The 11,031-nt window shown below is 44.4% G+C and overlaps 1 long non-coding RNA gene across 3 annotated transcripts in view; it reads left to right on the forward strand.

Moving 5' to 3' along the window:
- The window catches only part of LOC144595110 (uncharacterized), a 179,744-nt gene extending 173,788 nt beyond the window's left edge, over nucleotides 1-5,956 (forward strand). For 2 of the 3 annotated variants that reach the window (XR_013547455.1, XR_013547456.1), the window contains exons 5-6: nucleotides 4,734-4,786; nucleotides 5,526-5,956. This is a non-coding gene — a long non-coding RNA (uncharacterized LOC144595110). Of the gene's footprint in view, nucleotides 1-4,733; nucleotides 4,787-5,486 lie in introns of all 3 variants that reach the window. The other variant, XR_013547457.1, reaches the window with a different exon arrangement.
- Nucleotides 5,957-11,031: the final 5,075 nt, after the last annotated feature.

Here is an 11,031-nt window from a genome sequence, read left to right on the forward strand (position 1 = left end):
AATCCTACAACCTGTACATCTTTGGAGTGCGGAGGAAACCAGAGCACTGGGAGAAATCCCACGCGGTTACGGGGAGAACGTACAAACACCGTACAGACAGCACCCATAGTCAGGATCAAACCCGGGTCTCTGGCGGTGTAAGGCCGCAATTCTACCGCTGCGCCACCATTTTAGTTTAAAATTGCGGGAGGGATAAATAGGATAAAAGGATAGGGTTACTGTGGGGATAAGCGATGACTGAAGTCACCCAGTTTACTTCAGGTTCATGTGAGCAGTTAAAGAGGGAAAGAACATAAACAAAGGACCCTAAATGCTACAAAATACATAGCTCTTGGAAATTCCCAGCAGGGCATGATAATGTTGAGAGAAAAATTGAACCAACATTACAAGTAAATAACCAACAACAGAACTGGCCAGGTCTGATAAACACATTGAGCAAGTGTTACCTGAGAATATAGAGCAATACTGAGTCCATGTATGCAGGGTGAAGATGAAATGCTGCTCGTTAAGCTAACTTTGGGTTCCTTATAAACATACGGGAGACCACAGAGGAGATCATGGATGGAGAATTGACATGGAAGGCAATGCAGTCCATGGTAATGATGTCGGTTGAAGTTTCAATACTGTCCTAGGGCAGTGGAAAGAACTTTATATGACAGTCCGACAGATTTGATAAAGCAGCTCTTCCACAAGGTAGCAACAGCTCTCACAGCGTTGCACTCCCTCAGTAGGGCGGCACGGTAGCGCAGCGGTAGAGTTGCTGCTTTACAGCGAATGCAGCGCCGGAGACTCAGGTTCGATCCTGACTACGGGTGCTGCTCTGTAAGGAGTTTGTACGTTCTCCCCGTGACCTGCGTGGGTTTTCTCCGAGATCTTCGGTTTCCTCCCACACTCCAAAGACGTACAGGTATGTAGGTTAATTGGCTGGGTAAATGTAAAAATTGTCCCTAGTGGGTGTAGGATAGTGTTAATGTATGGGGATCATTGGGCGGCACGGACTTGGTGGGCCGAAAAGGCCTGTTTCCGGCTGTATATATATGATATATGATATATGATACACCTGCTATCCCACAGTGCGGAACTCCCTCAGTACTGGCTATCCCACAGTGCGGCACTCCCTCAGTACTGCCCGTCCCACAGTGTGGCACTCCCTCAGTACTGGCTATCCCACAGTGTGGCACTCCCTCAGTACTGCCCGTCCCACAGTGTGGCACTCCCTCAGTACTGGCTATCCCACAGTGTGGCACTCCCTCAGTACTGGCTATCCCACAGTGTGGCACTCCCTCAGTACTGGCTATCCCACAGTGTGGCACTCCCTCAGTACTGGCTATCCCACAGTGTGGCACTCCCTCAGTACTGGCTATCCCACAGTGTGGCACTCCCTCAGTACTGGCTATCCCACAGTGTGGCACTCCCTCAGTACTGGCTATCCCACAGTGTCACACTCCCTCAGTACTGCCCCTCTCACAGCGTGGCACTCCCTTAGTGCTAGCTATCCCACAGCGCGGCACTCCCTCAGCACCACCCCTCTCACAGTGTGGCCATGTTAAGCAGAACTTCAAGCAGCAGGTTCAATAATCAGATTAAGCAGGTTATGGCATCCCATCAATTTTCTTTATACTGTAAACATATCCGGCAACAACCGAGTATTTATTGACCTTTCAGGCGTTTCCCTCTTTAATCTCTTGTGACTCTTGCTGATAATCAGCTAGTTCCGTGGTTGAAAGTGGATGTTCAGGAGGCTGATCTCGCCCCTTGTTCCTCCACAGTGGGAGCTCCATTGTATCTGCTGCCATTCAAGGGAGGTCGCACTTTAACCTCGCACACCTTGTTAAAGCCAGCATTGTGCGCCTGTCTTAGTATGCATGCAGAGTGAAAGGAATTGTAATGTGCAGTAACTATCACAATAAAACATCCCTGACCCTTTTAGCGCGACACAGCCCATCTATTCAAACAGTCAGCCTTTATGATTTTTCTGAAAGCACTTCAGGAGAAATTCACAGTTATGGCGAAGCCATTCCCTCTTTCACTGAAAGGGTTTGAGGAGTGTGCTTTGTGTGCTGTTGACAGCTTCTGTTCCCACCAGGGCTGTCAATGCCAGTTTTGGGGTTTACCCAAGGTTGACATTTATATTGGGAGCATCATTACCCTCCCGTTAGGTAAAATTCCCACTTCTAGGGCTGTCAATAAATATTCGTCTGAATTTCCTTTCTTTTGCTGGTAATTCCGCATGGACTTCCCGGCATTTCTTACCCAACGTGTGTAGTGGGACTCCTGCATTATTGTGGAAATACCAAAACTACTGGGCATTGCCTGAATTATTTGCTAACTGGGTCCAACTGCTGGATTCCAGACAATGGCTTCTTACGGCAAGGAAGATATCTCCCAACATAACTGCTCCCTGGCCCTGTAAAGGGGGAAAATCCAAACCAAACCAATGGCTCCAGTCACTGAACTGCAAGAAACAAAGAGCTGCAGATGCTGGTTCATACCAAAGATAGACAAAGTGATGGAGTAACTCAGGCAGCATCTTTGGAGAATAAGGCCAGGTGACGTTTCGGGTCGCGACCCTTCTTCAGACTAGGTCGTGGTGCAGAGCTGGAGGCAAGAAAAGACCAGGACCAGACAGGGGGGAGCCAGGCAGGGTGGTGCCCTGGTAGGCCCATTGTTGGCTGGGGTGGGTGTGATCTCAAGAGGAATACAATATGGAGGACTGTGGAACAGGTTAAATTACTAGGGGGAGGATGGAGAGTGAGGAGGGGATAGGAGACGGTAGGAGAGGGAAGTGTAGATAGAAGTCACTTGAAATTAGTTACTGTTACTGTACAGGCTTGCAGGATACAGGGAGGAGTAGGATGTTTTATTTTTGTGCTGAATGCTTTTAACCTTCCATCAAAGGTTTCAAAGGTTTCAAAGGTCTTTTATTGTCACGTGTACCAATTAAGGTTTACCAATTACCAAACATCCATACTAAAAAATGTAAAGGTATCAGTGTTCAGATCAAGAACCAGAAGACAGAGGTTTAATGTGAGGGGAGAAGGATTTAATAGGAACGAGGGACAATTTTTTTATACGAAGGATGGTGAGGATATGGAATGAGCTGCTGGAGGAAATAGGTACTATCACAAAGTTTAAAAAATATTTGGACAGGTACATGGATAGGTTAGGTTGAGGGAGATATGAGCCAAACACAGCCAGGTGCGGCTAGTACAGATGGGGTATGTTGTTGAGAATTGGCAAGTTGGGCCGAAGGGATTAAAATTAACATTAGCAAATTTGCAGATGACACAAAGCTGGGTGGCAGTGTGAACTGTGAGGAAGATGCTATGAGGTTGCAGGGTGACTTAGACAGTCTGTGTGAGTGGGCAGATGCATGGCAGATGCAGTTTAAAATGTGGATAAGTGAGAGTTTATCTGCTGGTGGTAAGAATGAGAAGGCAGATTATTATCTGAATGGTGTCAAGTTAGGAAAAGGGGACGTACAACGAGATCTGGGTGTCCTAGTGCATCAGTCACTGAAAGGAAGCATGCATGTACAGCAGGCAGTGAAGAAAGCCAATGGAATGTTGGCCATAACAAGAGGAGTTGAGTATAGGAGCAAAGAGGTCCTTCTGCAGTTGTACCGGGCCCTAGTGAGACCGCACCTGGAGTACTGTGTGCAGTTTTGGTCTCCAAATTTGAGGAAGGATATTCTTGCTGTTGACGGCGTGCAGCATAGGTTTACTAGGTTAATTCCCGGAATGGTGGGACTGTCGTATGTTGAAAGACTGGAGCGACTAGGCTTGTATACACTGGAATTTAGAAGGATGAGAGGGGATCTTATTGGAACATATTGTGGCGAGTCCAGAAGCGGGTGAGTGTTGAAGACGGAGTTTATTTGCATGGGCAAAAACCCCGTAACAAACGCAATACTCACAACTATAGACAACCAACGAATACATCCTCACCAGACGGAGTTCAACACTAGAATGCTTGTCTCTCCCGCGCTGGCACACCTCATGACATCGTTAGCCAATCCGAGGGTTCGAACTCCCAGCCAATCCCTATGTCCCTACAATATAAGATTATTAAGGGGTTGGACACGTTAGAGGCAGGAAACATGTTCCCAATGTTGGGGGAGTCCAGAACCAGGGGCCACATTTTAAGAATAAGGGGTAGGCCATTTAGAACAGAGACGAGGAAAAACCTTTTTCAGTCAGAGAGTTGGAAATCTGTGGAATTCTCTGCCTCAGTGGAGGCCAGTTCTCTGAATGCTTTCAAGAGAGAGCTGGATAGAGCTCTAAAGGATAGCGGAGTCAGGGGGTATGGGGAGAAGGCAGGAACTGGGTACTGATTGAGAATGATCAGCCATGATCACATTGAATGGTGGTGCTGGCTCGAAGGGCCGAATGGCCTACTCCTGCACATATTGTCCATTGCCTGTTTCCACGCACTATGGCATGATTAATTTTTTTTTAATCTAATGATTTATACATTTTTAGTGTTTGCTTCATGTCTACTAGTTTCTAGACTCCTTAAGACAGTATCTTTCAAACCCATCACATCCACCTGCTAGAAGGGCAAAGGCAACAAAAGCATAGGGACCGAGGGATGGGAGAGATCCATTACATTGAGAAATTGGAGGAGATGGGTCATATTCTCATTGGCACAAAGACAAGACTGTGTGAAAAAGGAGCTTGAAAACGTGGACATTTTTTAAATAAAACATGTGGAACTATTTACACCTTTTACAGGTTGAGAACTGGTGGAGGAAGATTCAAGCTGATTGGTAAAGAGCCGCATGAAGGTATGAAAATAATTTTTTCGGGCATTCAGTTATTGCCAATGGGAAGAAGATTCAGTGGGTAAATTCAAAAGGTGGTGCTCCTTGGCAATTCTCCAAAGAGTTTGAGAAGTTGATGCAGCCTGAGTCCATGGCTCAGATTAAACCAAGTGTCTAAATGTCCTGTAATTTCATTCCACCGTACACTCTGGACCTTTACCACAGGTAATGATTATCATGCAGATCAATCTCTGTTTTTTTGCAATGCTTTTATAAAAGCTGAAAAGGGGTGGCCTTACAGCGCCAGATACCCAGGTTCGAAGCTGACTACAGGTGCTGTCTGAACGGAGTTTGTACGTTCTACCTATAACCATGTGGGTTTTCTCCGGGTGCTCCGGTTTCCTCCCGCACTCCAGATATATAGACTAATTGGCCTCATTAGAATTGTAAAATTGTCCCTAGTGTGCAGGATAGCATTAGTGTACGGGATGATCATTGGTCGACGTGGATTTGGTGGGCTGAAAGGCCTATTTCCACGCAATATCTCTAAAGTCTCTAATTAACCACTGGGAGGTGCCAGCAATGGCTGCTTCACCAACAGTCTGTCTGTCCTTTCCTTCTTTGTGTTTTAACAGTATGTGTTAAATGTATGTTTTTAGTGTTCTTCAGCTTGTTTTTATTTGGGGGGTTGGGGGAAACTTTTTCTAATCTCTTACTTCGACAGAGATGCGATTTTTTTTCCGCATCGTATTTCCGTCCACAGTGCGGCCTAACATCGAGGAGTTGGCGGCTTTTGCTGGAGACCGACTTTTGAGAGCTCCACCGTGGGTGCCTACGGGACCTTAACATCATGAAGCCCACGATCCCTTTGCCAAGGATCGACTTTGGAGCTGCAAACGTGGGTGCTTGCGGACTTAACATCACAGAGCCCGTGGTCTCTGGTCAGAGACCAACTTCAGGAACTGCAAGCTGCGGGAGTTTTGACCGTCCCGACGCGGGAGCTTCAACCGCCGGCTGCGGGAGCTTCGATCACCCCGACGGATGGTTCGACTGCCCCGACTGTGGGAGAATAAAGAGGAAGAAGGTTGGACTTTTTTGCCTTCCATCACAGTGAGGAATGTGGGGAATCTGCTGTGGTGGATGTTTATGTTAACTTTTATGTAGTTGTGTGTCTTGTCGCATTTTTTCGTATGACTGTAATTCGTATATCACTGTACCTTAATTGGTACGTGTGACAATAAAAGACCTTTGAAACCTTTGAAATCTTTGAAAGTCGAAAGTCTAATTTCATCTCGATACGAAGACAGTTGAGATATTCAATCAGTTCTGCCCCAATGTTCCATGTTTCCATTTATTTCTGATAAATTAGAATAAGCATAATTTCTAGCGAGTCTGCATTTCATATTAAGATAGCCTGGTTTACAAAGAATTAATTTTTCTGTGAGCATTGTGTTTTATGAAAGATTTATACATAAACTCAAATCTAATAATCCTGATACAATAAAGAAAGACAAGGGAGGTTAGTATTGATCTAATTAAATGTAAATTAGATTGATTTCTGGGAGAAAGTAATATTTTGGGCTCCAGTATGTTAGAGGTGTAATATGTGGTGAGTGAGTCAACCGGAGAGAACAGAGGACTTTGGACCTTTGGTCTCCAGGATCTCCTGGGCTTGTGAAAATACATTAGCAAAAGTTGATCACTGGAGTTATTAGTGTTACAGGATATTAGTTAGAGAAGATAGACACATAGTGCTGGAGTAACTCAGCAGGTCAGACAGCATCTCCAGAGAAAAAAGATGGGTGACGTTTTGGGTCGGGATCCTTCTTCAAGCTGGGGAATATTTGTGTAGGAAGGAACTGCAGATGCTGGTTTAAACCGAAGATAGACACCAAAAGCTGGGCTAACGCAGCGGGACAGGCAGCATCTCTGGAGAGAAGGAATGGGTGACGATATTTGTTATTCATTTACAGTTGAAAGTCATCACTAACAAGGCCAGTGTTTATTACGCATCCCAAACAACACTTGGTAAGGTGCCTTGAACTGCTGAGATCATTCTGGTGAAGCAGTTTTATTAAACAGGGGCATGTTTTTTACACACTGGGTGGTGAGTGCCTGGGACGCACTGTTGGGAGTGATGGTTGAGGCAGATACGATAGTGGCACTTAAGAATCTTTTGGATAGACATGATATTGCAAGGAATTGAGGGATATGGATTATGCACAGACAGATAAGAGTTGGTCTTGGCATCTTGGTTCAGGACAGACATTACGGGCAGGAGGACCTGTTCTTGTGCTGTATTGTTCTATGATTATCAGTTCCCACGTTATGTTTGACAAAGGAGTTCTAAAATTTAGACCAGTGCTTACGACGGAACGGTAATGTAAACATAGAAAACATAGAAAATAAGTGCAGGAGTAGGCCATTTGGCCCATCGAGCCAGCACTGCCATTCAATAAAATCATCCACAAATCAGCACCCCGTTCCTGCTTTTTCCCCATATATTTTCCACGTCACAATGTTGTGCAGCTTGGAAGGGAACCAGCAAAAGGCATGTTTGCATGTACCAGCTGAATGTCCTTCCACGAGGTAAAGATCATGGGTTTGGAAGTCGCTGTCAGGGCAGCGTACTAAAGTAACTGCAGACATTTAATGAATGGCACACACTGTAACCAAAGACCTCAGTCTTTCCTTGCCTCCTCTGGAAAAGCTTCCAAACATTGACAATGGCTCTTTGCCACCATCATTAATCTCAAATTGATAGTTAATTAAGCCGACAAATACAGAATTATTTGCATCGTTCCCTGAAGACAGCTCTGCCATCCCAAACAAACTAGCTCATTACCCATCTACCAGGGCTATGGACCAGAAACTGCACATTTTATTGGCCACCTGTCAATAGTTTTACACCCTCTGCTGCTGGATTAACAGTGGTTTGATAATAGTCTTGCAGTATGTTGCCACGTTAACCACTTGTCTTTTGTAAGTTTGTCTCAGGTGGATTCAGTAGTTCCTGGAGACTCTTCCCCCATCGCAACTTGAGGAAGAATTCATTGCAGTGCAGAAGATGATACAGCAGGTCACGATTCTGAAGGGCTTTGTGAAACAGTTGAGCATTTACCATAATCTAACAGCATTCATGGTCACCCTAGTAAGTCCCAGCACACAGATTATTAGATTCATTGGATTCACATTGCCCTTGTGCAAGAAATTCTGCATCAAGACAGGCCAGCCAGTCGCATTCCTTCATTGCCCAACCGAGTGACCTATATGTAATCGTGAGTTAATATAATCTACAAGTACTAAATCGTTAATTGCTATTCCTAAAGGATGCAGCGCACGTTGTTCATGACTTGGACACCTGGCACATGGGATTTTGAACTGGAACACTATTGGAGAGCACTGTAAGAAATGCACATTATAAAGATACACGCATGACACTTGGTTCTTAATCCACCTAAAAATGACTGGGCCACAGACATTCCTGTCTGTGGATACAAGGAATTGCAGATGCTGGTTTACAAAAAAAAGGCACAAAGTGCTGGAGGAACTCAGCAGGTCAGACAACATCCGAGGAGTCATCTGAGGCTCAACTCCTGCTGGACCCTGAAGCATAAAAGTGGGAAGGGAGTTGGTGACAGCAGGGGAAGATGGACAAAGGGTCGTTTTCAAGATGGCAGCGGATGGAGGAGAGGACCGGTGCCGTCAGGACAACTGGCCTTTAAGGCCAAGATAAGACTGCACTTTAAAGAACTTTGAAACTTTATGGGTGCCAGAAACATGGTGACTCTTTGTGTGCTGTCTTAGTGAAGTCTACTATTACACTACAATCGTTGCACTTTTGTACTTATTTATGATTGTTCTTATCTATGGTATGATTTTACTGGATTGTATGCAAAACATGGAATTTCACTGTGTCCAGGTACATAGGTACATGTGACAATAAAGTATTATCATCATCATCATCATCATCATCATCATCATTGAGAACATGGATAAGTTTCGGGTCGGAACCATTTTTAAGAGATGCTGCCTGACCCCGCTGAGGTACACCAGCACTTTGTGTCTATCCCTGTCTGTTGTCCTGCAGATGTTCAAAAGAGTTCTACTGAAAAGTTATCAAATTAAAACCTCTCCCTGTTTCTCTCTCAACAGATTCTGTCTCACCTGCCAAGCAATTCTTGCATTTTATGTTATTGTTTCATTTGTTATAGAGAAATGGTTAATTGAGTTTCAAAAAAAATTATAATAGTAATTTAAATAAGGTGAAACAAATCATTGTGGCTCAAGCAGAGGAAGCTACAAACTGTAGCCTTGAGAAAGTTGAGTGTTCTGCAGATGGACTTTTCAATCCCTCCTTTACTTCTGTGTCCATACTCAGTAAATTTGTACCTGTCAAGCAATACTTACATTGCGTTTCACATCAGGTGCTGCCTTTTCAATTGCTTTCCATATCGACTGTTTTAGATGGGCCTGTATTCCAGCTGTTTGTGTGGACACTGTAAATTTCTGGATTAAGCGTGTTCAAAGATTTTTATGTAACATGGCAAATATTGTACAGCTGTCTCCTGATATGATGACAGATTTTGTCGCTGTCCAAACATTTCTTTTGATGAAATCACAAAATCTACAGGGCAAACAAAGGAAATAGTGCAATGAAAAGGGGTTGTATGATGTTATAACTACAACTGTAGGATAGGCATTGAATGCACGAGGAGCCAAATTACAACAAAAATAATTGAAGGCTGACAATGGAGCAAGCAGGTGAAAGGACAGCAAATATACAGGCTGGAAACACCCCGAATATGGAGAAAAGACAAGATGCCCTAAATATAGAGCCACAAAATATGTTAAATCTATGAACAAAACCTTAACAAGAGGGAATTTAAACTATGTTTAAGTATAGAAAACATCAAGATAGAACATCTTAAATAGCCCAATGTTTACGTGTACATAGTATAGATTTTTTTGTGAGGAAAGCAATCAGTCAACAAAGCAATGGTTGTGGTTGTTGGAGGTCAGTCATCCGAGCCCCAGGTCATCATTGCGGCTGCTTCGTCTTCATCAATGACCATCCTCACGTCAGAAGGTCAGAAGTGGAGGTGTTCACTATCTTACATTCTATTTGCATCTGCTCGGAAAATGAAGCAACAAAACGTTGACAGGAACAGGCGCGGCTGTTGAACAGCGAGAAAATTTGCATCACCCACTCCTGACATTTGACAGCCTTATCACTGCACTCTCCAAGTAACAATATCTTAAAGGCCAAAATTGGCCAGAAACTCAACTGCACTAAGCCATATAAATCCTATGATGTGTAACTCTCCAAGTCTTTCCACCATCTACAAGACAAATGTTAGGAGTGCGATGGAACACTCTCCTCTTGTCTGGCTAACTGCAGCTCTGATAACGCTCAAGAATATTGACATCATTAAGAACAAAGCAACCCACTTAAATACGTCGTCGTTCCTTCATAAAAACTACATCTAAAACCACTCCGAACTACGAACGACCTTGATTGCACTAGTCTTGGAGCTGCACAATAGTGCAGTGGTAGAGTTGCTGCCTTACAGCACCAGAGACCCGGGTTCGACCCGTATTGTCTGGTGTTGTCTGCATGGAATTTGTACATTCTCCCTGAGATCATGTGGATTTTCTCCGGGTGCTTCGGTTTCCTCCCACACTCCAAAGTCCTACAGGTTTGTAGGTTAATTGGCTTAGGAAAAATTATAAATGATCCCTAGTGTGTAGGATAGGGCTAGTATGTAAGGGGTGATCGCTGGTTGGCGCGATCTCGGTGGGCTGAAGGGCCTGTTTCGTGCTGTATCTCTCGTCAAAAAGTCTTTGTTCTTGCACTATATATATTTTTTAATTTATTGAACTTCTTTGTGTTATTTATTATGGTATCTACGTTTATATACCTGTTGTGCCTAGCAAGTAAAAATGTAATTGTTTGGTTTCTGGACATATGACAATAAAACACTCAAGACTCTTGACTCTCTTCTCTTGAAACCCATCACCTTATCTGCCCCCCTCCCCCCAACAATAGTGTGGAGCACCTCCAGCACGAGTCGCAGCAGCCTGTGCACTCTGGAGCACCCCCATCGATGTCCCCCTACGTGTCATGTGGGCGATCCGCAGCAACAGAACACTCTGGAGACTTACCAGGCACTCAGTGTAGGAAGGACAGGCACAAAATGCTGGAGTAACTCAGTGGTACAGGCAGCATCTCTGGAGAGAAGGAATGGGTGACGTTTAAGGGTCGAGAC

The sequence above is a fragment of the Rhinoraja longicauda genome, chromosome 7 (genome assembly GCF_053455715.1).
Source record: "Rhinoraja longicauda isolate Sanriku21f chromosome 7, sRhiLon1.1, whole genome shotgun sequence".
NCBI lineage: Eukaryota > Metazoa > Chordata > Chondrichthyes > Rajiformes > Arhynchobatidae > Rhinoraja > Rhinoraja longicauda.